Below are 12,782 nucleotides of genomic sequence, written 5' to 3'. Positions count from 1 at the left end.
GGCATTGCCTCCGTCGCCTGGCAACCGCCGGTGGCAAAGGAGCCGTTGCCGCTTTCCTCCGCTAGATGACGGTAGTAGTTAGGCGTCGAACAGATGCTGCGGAGTCTGGTGGCGACTTCGTGGCCCACGGTTTCCTCCACGGAAACCCCAGAGGCGGGAACTAGAATTACAGGTCTTTCCTACTCTGGATTCTAATGGTGAGAAACCTTTTCTATGGAAGGATAATGATCTCAACGGGGAGAATATACTCAAGTCACATACCTTAAAAAGTCTCCTCTAATACAGTGGAGTGTTTTTGTTTTGTTTTGGAAACACATTAGAAGTAATGTTCATTCAGCCTCTTAAATTTTAACATTGCATCAAATTGTTAAAGGTGGAGTGCATATATTTGTTGCTAGAAAAAGTAGTAAGAGACGGGCATTAGGAATAAGAAAAAAAGGTGGGGGAAATGTGAGAAGATAGGGAGAGAAGGAATAAAAAAAAAGGAGAAACAGAATTTCTGGGAGATGAGGAGAAAATAAGATGCAGGAAAAGAACTAGTCAAGGAATGGGGATGAAAACTTACTTTTTGCTATTATAATCGCCACTTTTGTAACTCTTTTTAGGAAGTTTTTGATTTTTTAGGAGTGGCACGACTCTCTCCAGATTCCCCTGAGCAGTGCTGTCCAATAGAACTTTCTGCAGTGTCGCAAATGTTCCATAGCTGCACTGTCCAATATGGGAGCCACAGGCCATATGTGGCTGTTGCACACTTGAAATGTGGCAAGTGTGACTGAAGAGCTGAATTTTTTTTTCTAGAAGTGGAAGTTTTAATGTTTAAATTTTAATTTAGTCAAAGTTAAATAACCACAGATGAGAGTAGCTACTGTATTGTACAGTAGGACTCTAGATGATCAAAATCTTGCTGTTGCTAGACCTATTGTTGTTTTCTTGTGTTCACATTTCTTTTTTTCTTTGTTTTTTTTTTTTTTTCTCCATGCAGGCTTCCTAATGTTCACATTTATGACATCTGGATTATTTCAGTTGTTTGGTTTTGAGATAATTAAGGTATGTTAAAAGTTATCTAAAAATCTAGTACACTTGCCTAAAATCTAGCAAATACCTCCCTTTCCAAGCCAATTGCTTACACAGATACATTTTAGGACACCTGAATTTACTCATGTTCTTTGATAAGACCTTGATTTTCTAATGTTTTGAAGTCAGCAACTCGATGTATCTCTGTGTTATAAATATTCTCAAACATATTTTTATGTGATTGGGTGATGGCAGCTATGAGAGATATATATATTTATGTTTGACCTTAAAACAATTATCTATCTTATTAGTAATGTCTGTAGGAAAAGGCCAAATTCAGATTATTCAAATTATATGTATTTACTAGAATATAAGCTGCACAAAACAAGGAGTTTTTATCTATCTTGTTCACTGATGTAACCCCATGCCTAGAACAGTACATGTTAGATGTGCATTAAATATTTTTAAAAATATATCAAAGACTGTTTTGTTAAACTCTTTGGACTTAACTCTTATGAATATTTATAGTTTATTTTATTTCATTATTATATTTCTTTCTATAAAATTTCTGTTGCACATCCAATCAGAGACTATTTTAGATTTCAAAGTTTGGAATTTAAATGGCAACTCTCAAACAGTGTTAAGTTATTCCTGAATTTATTAGTGTTGGCAAAAGACTCTGTTGATTGAAGTAATTTCAAGGATAAGTAATAAGGAAATAATGTTCAGGATCTTTCTGAGTTGCTTTTTCTTTTTTCTTTTTTTTTTTTTTTTTTTGAGACAGAGTCTCGCTTTGTTGCCCAGGCTAGAGTGAGTGCCATGGCGTCAGCCTAGCTCACAGCAACCTCAAACTCCTGGCTCAAGCAATCCTCCTGCCTCAGCCTCCCAAGTAGCTGGGACTACAGGCATTCGCCACCATGCCCGGCTAATTTTTTGTATATATATTAGTTGGCCAATTAATTTCTTTCTATTTATAGTAGAGACGGGGTCTCGCTCTTGCTCAGGCTGGTTTCGAACTCCTGACCTCGAGCAATCCGCCCGCCTCGGCCTCCCAGAGAGCTAGGATTACAGGCGTGAGCCACCGCGCCCGGCCTGAGTTGCTTTTTCTTACTTTTAAATTTTAGCACTTAAAACGATTTTTAGAAAAGTTTTTTATTTTCTCTCTTCTGTTATAATTGAGCGAAAACATTTGTATTGTTGATATTATGTGTTTGTAGGAATTTATGTAATATGGAACTCTCAATTCTTTTTAGACCTAATATTAAAATCTGAAAGATAATTTTGAGGTAGAAGAATGACATTCATTCACGTGTCATGCATATGCCAGTTTTCACATAGGAACTAAGTCTTACATTGAGATACTACAATATGACATCACCTCAGAAGCAGAGATTTCCAAATTAGATCATTTGATACTAGCACCTGTCTGGATTAAATGTTTGGGATTAAAAGACTTCAATATGTGATTGGAAATTTAGCCAGGAGATTATATCAAGATCAGATTCTAGCCTTTCCCCATTTCTTTCCTCTTTCCCAAATCTCTAAAAATTACAGAAAAGTTGGGTAGATACACACACTCTTGTGCATACATGCACACACCTAGCTATTGGAAAACATGAAGGGGTACTCTCATGGACCAGATATTATAAGAATCCTTGATAAATAGGAGGCAGATCAGATTGGATTGAAAGTGGACAAACAAAAGTTGTGTATCAGAGGCTTTATACAGAAGTGGAAGTAGCTCCTAGGGAGCTCTCAGCACACATAAAGCAGCTACTGCTTATCATCAGGGGCCTTTAGATAATTGTATGAGTTATTGATTGAGGTACCACCATAGGAGGAGCCAGGTAGGTCAGCCTCTCAACCTTACCCTTACTAGTGCATGCAGTGGGTAACAGAAGAATTTGCCCCTAAAGGTGTGGGTGGGGGTAGAGAGAGGCATGCCACACAGGCACTTTTGCTGGAAAGGCAGAACAGTGCCCTGGCTGGCTTCTGACATCTAAAGGGAAGAGAGAGGCCCCACACTTTGAAACTGGTACTAGCACACTGCTATGGTTTGAATATCTCTTCCAAAACTCATGTTGACACTAAATCTCCAATGTGGCAGTATTGAGAGGTGGGGCCTTTGAGAGGTGATTGTATCATGAGAGCTCTGCCCTCATCAACGGATACATCCATTCATGTGTTAATGGATTAATGGGTTATTGTGGGAGGGGAACTAGTGACTTTATAAGAAGAGGAAGAGAGACCTGAGCTAGCAAGTCAGCACACTCAGCCTCTTTGCCATGTGATGGCCTGTGCTGTCTTGGGATGCTACAAAGAGTCCCCACCAGCAAGAAGGCTTTCATGAGATGGCCCCTTAACTTTGGACTTCCCAGCATCCACAACTATAAGAAATTTTGTTTCCTTATAAATTACCCAGTTTAGGTTTTTGTTTGTTTTGTTTTGTTGTTGTTTTGTTTTGTTTTTTGAGACAATCTCGCTCTCTGACCCAGGCTAGAGTGCAGTGGTGTCATCAAAGCTCACTTCAACCTCAAACTCCTGGACTCAAGCAATCCTCCTGCTTCATCCTGCCAAGTAGCTGGCACTACAGGTGTGCACCATTGCACCTGGCTAATTTTTTTGTTATTGTTGTTAGAGAAGAGGGTCTTGCACTTGGTCAGGCTGGTCTTGAACTCCTGACCTCAAGTGATCCTCCTGCCTTGGCCTCCTAGAATGCTAGGATTACAGGCATGGGCCACCATGCCTGGCCCAGTTTTAGGTATTCTGTGACAAGGAACAGAAAATGGACCAAGACGCACACCTCATCAAACCACACATCCACCATTTCCTCCTTTCACAAATCCTGGAGGCAGAATGCAGTAAATAGATCCAGCATGTGTGCAGGCTAACAGGGAATCTCAATCACTGAGATGAACACACAATCAAAAGATCCACATTTGAAAAATAAAAAAACCTAGCAAGTAAAAAAGGGGTACAATACTCAAGCAGAATTGAAACTTGATGAAATGAGTTAATAGGACAAGTTAGAACAAGAATTTAGAACAAATATAATTAGCATCTCCACAGAAACACAAGAGAATATTGCATTTGTTAAACCAGGAATCAGCTAGGAATTATGATTAAAGAAGGCAGAAAAATGGACATTTGACCCTTCTTTTGAAATTTTATTAAAATTCCATTGAAATAATTAACCATGCATAAATTAACAAAAACAAAAAGAACTTGGGGGTGTGGGTTGACTATTAGTAGATGATTTTCCATATATATCTGAAGAAAGAAATTGGAAGAATGTTGACTGAAGAAGTAGCAGCACAGAATGTATATGGAGGGTAGCTGCAGCAAAGTAGGCAGCTGACTTTTAGCAGAACACTACAGTGTAATCAGACTTAAAGATAGCAGATAAGGAGAGGGTAAAGGGGGAAGCTGACTGAAAACAAGGAAATGAATTGAAGGTCTATATATTGAACAGTTTGTCTTTGTACCCAAAATGACCTATAACTAGATATTTTCCTTCAGGAAAAGAGAATAGAGTTCTTTCTGGAAACCAATATACCATCTAGTTAGTATCCTCAGAGAGATACTAGAAATAAGTAATAAAATATTCATAAAATAAGAGTAGAGATTGCTTCTTTGGCAAAAGAGAAATCAGAGAATAAGAGAGAGATCTTGGAAATTAAAACTATGATTGCTGATCTTAACACTTTTTTGTTTAAAACTTTGGGATATAAATATAAGGACATTTCCTAGTCTATAGAACAAAAAGGTAAATAAATAGAAACCATGAGACATAGAGGATTAAAACTAGAGATATTCCAGGAAAAAAAAGAGAAAATGAAAGAATTAGAGAAATAAACAATATTAGTAGTTAAAGATATATTGGTTAAAGAAATATTAGTGTATTTCCTAATGATAAAGAAAGTAACATATATAATGAATACTTGAATCCAGTAAATAAAGAATACTCATTCTTTTTAAAGGAATTGAATCTTCAGATGAGAGGAGCCACTGGGAAATAAGCAGGATTAATGTAAAACTAAACATATACAGAAAGTAAGGGGGATGATGTAAGATAGTGGAATATTAATGATATAATGATTAATGATATAATGATAAGATTCCAAGGGAAATCTTAAAGGTTTTTAGAGAAAAAAGAAATTCAGAAATACTTCTAAAACAATGAGAATGAAATTGACATCAGATGTCAAATTAGCAGCACCAGATGCAAGTAATCAGCAGAAAAATATCTTCAGAGTTCTAAGGAAAATGATTTGAGACTAGAATTCTATACACAGCAAAGCTATCATTCAGGCATGATTGCTAAATAAATATGTTTTAAATAATGCAAACACCCAGATTTTATCACCCACAAATACATATTAAAAGTACTACCAAGAGATATCTTCCAAATCTCCATATCCCTCTCATCTCCAAAAATATTTAAAGAAAAAAAGTATGGTATAAAAGATACAGTGATTAGTACAGAAGACTATAACACTTAAAGATGAGACTAATCATGTTGATACTTTTCTGTTGTTTTATCTATGGGGAGACTATAGATATGAATCATAATAGTATGAATAATATCATGTGCTTTAACAGGCAAACTTCAATATTTCAGGTAAGGGTTTTTATACTCTTACCTCAAGAGTCCAATGAGGTTAGTGTGGGATTCTGTTCCATGAAGTCATCTAGGGACTCAAGTTCTTTACATCAAGTGGCTTTGTGATCTTCAAAGCTTGGAAATAACACACCAAATCCTCTGGATATAGTTGAGAGATGCATGAAAAGAGGGATAGAGGATATTTTGGAAAGTTTTGGGGACCTGGAAATGGTTTACATCCCTTTCAACTGTATTTTATTATCTTGAATTCAGTCACATATTTTCACACAATTGTAAGGAAGTCTGCAAAAAATGTTCTCTCTGCCCATGGAGAAAATGAAATAATGTTTAGTGACAACATATCATTGTCTTTGCCACAGTAATGAGTTCTAGACATTTATTTTACAAAGTATGTCTCAATATGAATGCTTAAAATTTAAGGCCAGAATACTGCAGTTTGTAGGAGTAAGATGATAAGTCTGAGATTTGCATTACTCTAGCAAAGAAAAAAGAGAAAAAGAACAGCATGTTAGATAAAGTAAATGTGGAAATTTTAATAATTGTTGAATCTAGGTGATGGGAATATGAAAGATCACCATACTTTTCTCTCTACTTCTGTGTTTGACATTTTTTCATTATGAAAATCTTAAAATTTATGGCTGAAAGAATGGAAGAAACAGGATGCTACTAAATCATTAGACAAGGAAAATGGAACAACAAAAAAAGTCCCATGAAACAAATTTAAAGAAATGAAAAACAACATAAGTAAGTCAAAATATATGAATATTATAAAAATATGAGTGAGTTTATTCATCTATTAACAGATCAATTTGTTCAGATTAGGTTAAAATATCTAACAGTCTATAGACAAGAGAAACATTTAAAACTTACTAATACAGAAAGATTACAAATAAAGGCATGAACAAAAGATGTTTACCAGGCAAATACTAATAAGAAGAAACCAAATGTAGTAATAGTAATGACAGGAGAATTATATCAAAGGGTAATATAGATTTCATCATTTTACAAGTTATTGACTACCTAGATGATATTGAATTCATGAATCCCTGTACATCTAAGGACCTTGTTTTGAAAGATAAAGGCATCAAGAACATCCAGGAAAACATGAACTCACCAAATGAACTAAATAAGGCACCAGTGACCAATCCCAGAGTGATGGAGATGTGACCTTTCAGACAAAGAATTAAAAATGCTGTTCTGAAGAAGTTCAGTGAACTTCAGGGCAACACAGAGAAGGAATTCAGAAGCCTATCAGAGAAATTTAACCGAAAGATTGCAATAATAATAAAAAAATATTAAGCAGAAATTCTGGAGCTGAAAAATTCAACAAACTGAAAAATGTTAGAAGTGTTAGAGTTTCTAAACAGCAAATTGATCATGCAGAAGAAAAAAATAGGAAGCTTGTAGACAGGCTATTTGAATATACACAGTCAGAAGAGAAAAAAGAATAAAAAAGAATGAAGCACACATACAAGATCTGGAAAATAGCCTCAAAAGGGAAAATCTAAGAGTTATTTGCCTTGAAAAGGAGGTAGAGAGAGATTAGGGTAGAAAGTTTATTCAAATAAATAATAACAGAACTTTGCAAACCTAGAGAAAGATATCAATATTCAGGTACAAGAAGGTCATAGAACACCAAGCAGATTTAATGCAAATAAGACTACCACAAGGCATTTAATAATCAAGCTACCAAAGGTCACAGGTAAAGAAAAGATTATAAGGGAAGCAAGAAAAAAGAAAAAAAATAATAACATATAAAGAGGCCCCAGTATGTTTGGAACCAGACTTCTTAATGGAAACCTTACAGGCCAGGAGAGAGTGGCATGACATATTCAAAGTGCTGAAGGAAAAAAATGCTTAACACTAGAATATTATATCCTGTAAACATATCCATCAAATATGAAGGAGAAATAAAGACTTTCCCAGACAACAAAAGCTGAGGAATTTCATCAACACTAGATGTGTCCTATAAAATACACTAAAAAAGAGTCCCTCAATATGAAAGAAAAGGATGTTAATGAGCAACAAGAAATCATCTGAAGGTATAAAACTCACTGGTAACAGTAAGTACACAGTACAGAATACTCTATTGCTGTAATTGCAGTGTATAAACCACTTGTATCTTGAGCAGGAAGACTAAAAGACAAACATATCAAAAATAATAACTATAACTTTTAAAGAGATAGCATAAAAAGACATAAATGGAAACAACAAAGAGTCAAAAAATGGCCAGGAGACAACGGAGTTAAAGTATAGAGTTTCTTTTAGATTTCTCTTTGCTTTGTTTGTTTGTTTTCTGTAAGCAGAGTTAAGTTTTCATCTGTTTAAAATAACTGGTTGTTATGTTTTTTGCAAACCTCATGGTAACCTCAAATCAAAAAACCTACAACAGATACATAAAAAAGGAAAAGAAAGAAATTAAAACACACTACCAGAGAAAATCACTTCTACACAAAAGAAGACAGGAAGGAAGGAAAAAAATAACAGAGGACAGACTTAGGGGAGCAAGGTGGTGGACAAGAGACATCACCAGCCAGAGCGTCTCTGCAGGAAGGAGAAATTTTAGATGAAAGGGAAAAAAAAAAACAAAGACAGACATATTGGATGAGGGTCAGAAGGAAGGATGCCCGAACCTACAGAAGACTCTACAGGAAGAGGTTGCAAAGCCAGAAAGGCATTGGTGGGGATTAAGCCCCGAGGGGCTTGGAGACCAGTGAGAAGTGTAGGTGGAGCTGTTAAAATTACCTTCCCTTGTATCTCAGATTGTTGGTGGGCTCCCTAGCTGCTGGAGAGACCTTCCTACACCAGCCCAGAGACTGCTGCCACCAGTGAGTGGAGAGCTTCTTTTGCAGACAGGGCACCAGGCTTCCAGCTCCCCTGGGGCACTCGCACCCCAGAGACCTGAGTTGGTCCTGCAGCTGCCATATTGCTTCTCTACCCACTGGGAACCTTTGTCCACCCCAAGGGACCTCTACCCCTCACGTTCCATCTTGCTCATCCCCACAAAGACATTTCCCAACTCTGGCCCAGACTCCAGTGGATCCTGGTGATCTGTGTCACTCCAGAGCCTGGTCATTCTGGGTGACCCTGGAGAGAAAGAAGGTCAGAGATGACCAGTGTGCCTACCTTCCTCTACTTAGACTTTTATTCTCCCCTTCCCTTTCCCCACTGGTAGCTGCTGAGAGAGGCAATTAAGGAACCACACGGAGGCATTCACAGGAAATGGAGCTTGGGCCTTTTCTTTTGGGATGGATTGAGGGGTGCTTGGAATATGAACTCTCTACCTGCTGGCTCTTCCTGGTGCTCCTTGCCTGGTGACTCCAGCAGAGTGGGGCAAATGCCAGGGTGGAGGGACACTGAACCAGTTTGGGCACCCCATGGGTGACATGAGACCAACATTCTTCTCCCTGGCATGGACAGAGATTGATCTCTGGGGCTTGAGGGACGGGCCTGCAGGCTAGATCCTATACATCCAATTCTTGATCTCATTGCCTGGGGGCACTGAGGGGGTATTTGTGAATTAGTCTTGTGAGGTGGGGGCACATCAAGGAGGAGTGTGCATTGTGTGGGGGTCCTAGCTGTGATGCACTCATGGCGCATTCCTCCTCCCATGAGAGGGCTGTGCTCCCAACTCAGGCTGAGATCCTGGGCAGGGAACCTCCCAGCCTGCATCACAGTTGTGGGGCTGGCTTGAGATCCTTGCCTGCTAGCAGAGGCCCAGGGGAAACCATGGAATAGGGGAGGGTGGAAAGTAAATATCACTTAACTCCATCGAGTCTGCCATTCTTCTCATTTGCCAGAAAATTAATAAACTTCTCTTTACTTCTCCTCAAACCACTCATCCTTTTTCTTCGTTCTGCCATGGAGACAAATATTGAACTTTCTGTAACAGAGTTTGTCATCCTTGGGTGGACCCATCAGTGCTACAGTGGAATGGCACCCTGTGACTGTTGGAAGAGGCAGAGAGCAGCCCCAGGTCAAACCATGAGTAGGAGCATTGCCTTTTTGGCTAAGAGAATGAGGGAATGCCTCAATAGCACTGGAGCCTTTTTAGCTCTGGGGAAATCCCATCTCTCTTCTCCAAATTAGATGCAGCTCCAACCAACTTTAGTCTTGTTGAGGAAAAGGAAACAGATTTGGGAAGTGTCATGATGCCTTGGCCATTTGTTTGGGTAAGTGTACCAGTGTGCACAGCAAAACCCTTGATTCCACCCATTTGGGGGAGGTTTTCAAACCTTTCAGCCCTATGACTGGGCATTTGTTTGCAGGCACTGATTGGAACTGGAAGACACAAGGCTGAGCAGAACTCGGAAACCTAGAGAACTCTTCGTTTTGGATTAGGAGATATTGTTTCTTATTTGAGAATTTAGTTCTTGTTTGTGTGGCCCACTCATTTGGTAAGGCCTTAGCATTCAAGATTGTTTGCACTGGGAATTCTCTGTATTGAATTCTCTGTGTTAGTTGTTCATGAATTTTGTTTTAACTAGAGAACCTGGGGAATTCATTCCCTTTTGGAATGGAAGATGTTGGTTCTCATTTGAGAATTTGGTTCTCATTTTTCTGGTTCCCATTTGGTAAGGCCTTGGCATTAAGATGACTTGCATCGGAAATTCCCTGTATTGTCTACTTGTCATGTTCATTGTTGTTTGTCAACATGGGAGGCCCCATTTCTATTCCATCTGAAAGCCCCTTGGGGAGAATCTTGGCATGAATGGCCAACTTACAGCGGTAAATCTACATCTAAAAGAGAATGGTATTATTGTAATCCAATATGCATGCTGGAGTGTGAGGAGAAATGGCTGTTGAATGAAACCTTAAATTGTTACATGATGTTACAACTGGAATTATTTTGTCAAAAGTCAGGTAAATGGGACAAGACCCCACATGTATAATCTTTCATACAATTGCATAATAAAGAGACTGAAAGGCCATGTGATAAAATTAGGGAGAGATTTACCAGGCTGGAACCCACTCCCCCACTGCCAGCTACCCACCTGCCGGGGAAGGTGCTGTGGGCTTGGCCACACTTGAGCTCACACTGATGGGGCCCCCACTGCCCTGTCCACTGCGGCTCCTAATGTGATGGTCACAGATCACAATAACAGGAACAGCTTTCCCCCACTAGAACCCCACAGCCAGCCCAGGAAGTGACCCTGCACAGAGTCAGGTCTGGGGCAACTGCCACTGCTCACTGCCATCTTAGCATCATGAGAAGGGGTGGGGAGGGTGTGACTAGAACTAATTCTTCAGTCCCATGCCCCCTGGGTTATGACTCAGGAGTGGAATGGTCTCTCCTTTCAAGACCAAGCATGGAATTCAATTTGGCCAAATGGCACCCATAGCCAGGGCAGGGAAATTTCCATTATAGCAATATCAGGTGGGGGCTTGAGTGCACAATGAGAGCTGGCAGGGTATTATTGGACTTACACAAATTGGGATCATAAGTAGACTGTGTCTACTCTCAATTCTGCCACCTTTTCATCAGCTAAAGAGAATGAGCCTTTGCATCATGATTGTTTAGAGGTTCTGGAGGCTGTCTATTCTAGCAGGATGGATCTGTGAGATCAGCTGATACCAGAGCCAGACTGGGATATTTTCACCAACAGGAGCAGCCTTATGGAAAATGGACAATGGACAATGAAGGGCTGATATGTGGTGGCCATGGAATGATGGATACTGGAAACAATGGCACTGCCACCTGGGACATCAGCCCAGAAAGCTGACCTGATTGCTTTAACCAGAGCTCTTCAGTTATCCAGAGGAAAAAAAGGATGGCTAGAGACTTATCCTACCTGAGTGGAGAGAGTGTCTGAAGTTACCAGAATCTTTCTGAAGGAACTCATTCTGAGGCATGGGCTCCCTTCCTCCATACAAAATGATAATGGACCCTCCTTTATATCAGAAGTAAATCAGTAAGTAAATGAAGCCCTACATTTAGAATGGAAATTGCATGAAACCCATCTAAAGTGGGATATGGTATTACTGCTTGCCCTCCCCCAGGTAAGGGTAGCCCCTAGAAGTGGGCTTAAGTTAAGCCCCTAAGAAATTGTTTATGAGGGACCCTTCCTAGTGCCCTGAGGTAAGTATGGTAATATAACCATGAGTGAAGAAAGCAGAGTAAGGCAATGTGTCAGATGAGTGGGTCGGATACTAACCTTTATGCATGAGTTTGCCTTTCAGGTCCTCACCCCAGTTGGAAGCACCTCTCCAAAAGAACAAGGACCTGAACAACCTCTGGCAGAGAAGTGAAAGAGAGACTCTATGAAGTACTTTTAACAACTCATACCTTGTTGAAATTGTCAGGAGTAAAACATGGGATCCATCCTACCAGAGTAAAGAGATGTACCATGGAGGAAGAGGACCCAAGCCACCAGTGGATGGGCCAAACTTTGGGCAATCTAAAGTATCTGTTTAAAAAGAAAAAAAGACAAAAAATGCTCATATTCTTTTTGCTATTATTTCTTTGGTTATTTGTTCTGCCTATAGGATGGAGAGATAGCTTCTTAGTGAGGATTTCTTCTGTTGCTGATCTGTCTTGCTACTGGGTTTGTCATATTCCTGTATATAATTTACCTTTTCTACACTCTGAATTTGCAGAAACAAGTCTCTCAGATCACCTATAGGGTGCAACTAATAGGTCCATACTCAGAGGTCCCATGTTTCTTTTTCACCCAGCCCTGGATCAGACATTGTGTGCAATAGTAAGGATCCACAATCGTACTGAGGTCTTAGATACCAAGCCAAGCAGAATCCCTCTTATCAGGTATCCTTTTCCATTTTGCCTTGTCAATCCTTGTGGTTGTAATTGTTGCTTATGCCCTTTTTCACCTAGTAATCTGTTGCCTTATTTTTCTTTTTGTAAATCTACTGCCAAAGCTTTGCAATGGCATAAATAAGTACAAATCTTCTGTCTAAAAACATTGCCCCAATTCAGAAGGAATTAGCTCAATAGCTATGTTACTCCTTCTCCCATAGACATGGAAGGGTAAAATTGACAGTGAGGAATATGTGACAGAGATAACACCCTGAAAAATGATAAAATGTTTTATGAGCATCTCTTTAAAACAACTCCCTCAACTTTTTTGGGGAATTAAAACCTGAATTCCTGCTCAAGGCCAGTAATCAGAGGCACAGACCACAGGAG

General features: G+C 39.3%; 1 long non-coding RNA gene across 1 annotated transcript; it reads left to right on the top strand.

Moving 5' to 3' along the window:
* Nucleotides 1–75: 75 nt before the first annotated feature.
* On the top strand, nucleotides 76–12,040 carry LOC142875511 (uncharacterized). Its single transcript, XR_012922873.1, has 3 exons — nucleotides 76–197; nucleotides 983–1,047; nucleotides 11,245–12,040. It is a non-coding gene; the product is annotated as an uncharacterized LOC142875511 (long non-coding RNA).
* The last annotated feature ends 742 nt before the right edge of the window (nucleotides 12,041–12,782 follow it).

Source organism: Microcebus murinus, chromosome 14 (genome assembly GCF_040939455.1).
Source record: "Microcebus murinus isolate Inina chromosome 14, M.murinus_Inina_mat1.0, whole genome shotgun sequence".
NCBI classification, from domain to species: domain Eukaryota; kingdom Metazoa; phylum Chordata; class Mammalia; order Primates; family Cheirogaleidae; genus Microcebus; species Microcebus murinus.
This window is presented reverse-complemented; position numbering and strand designations above follow the sequence as displayed.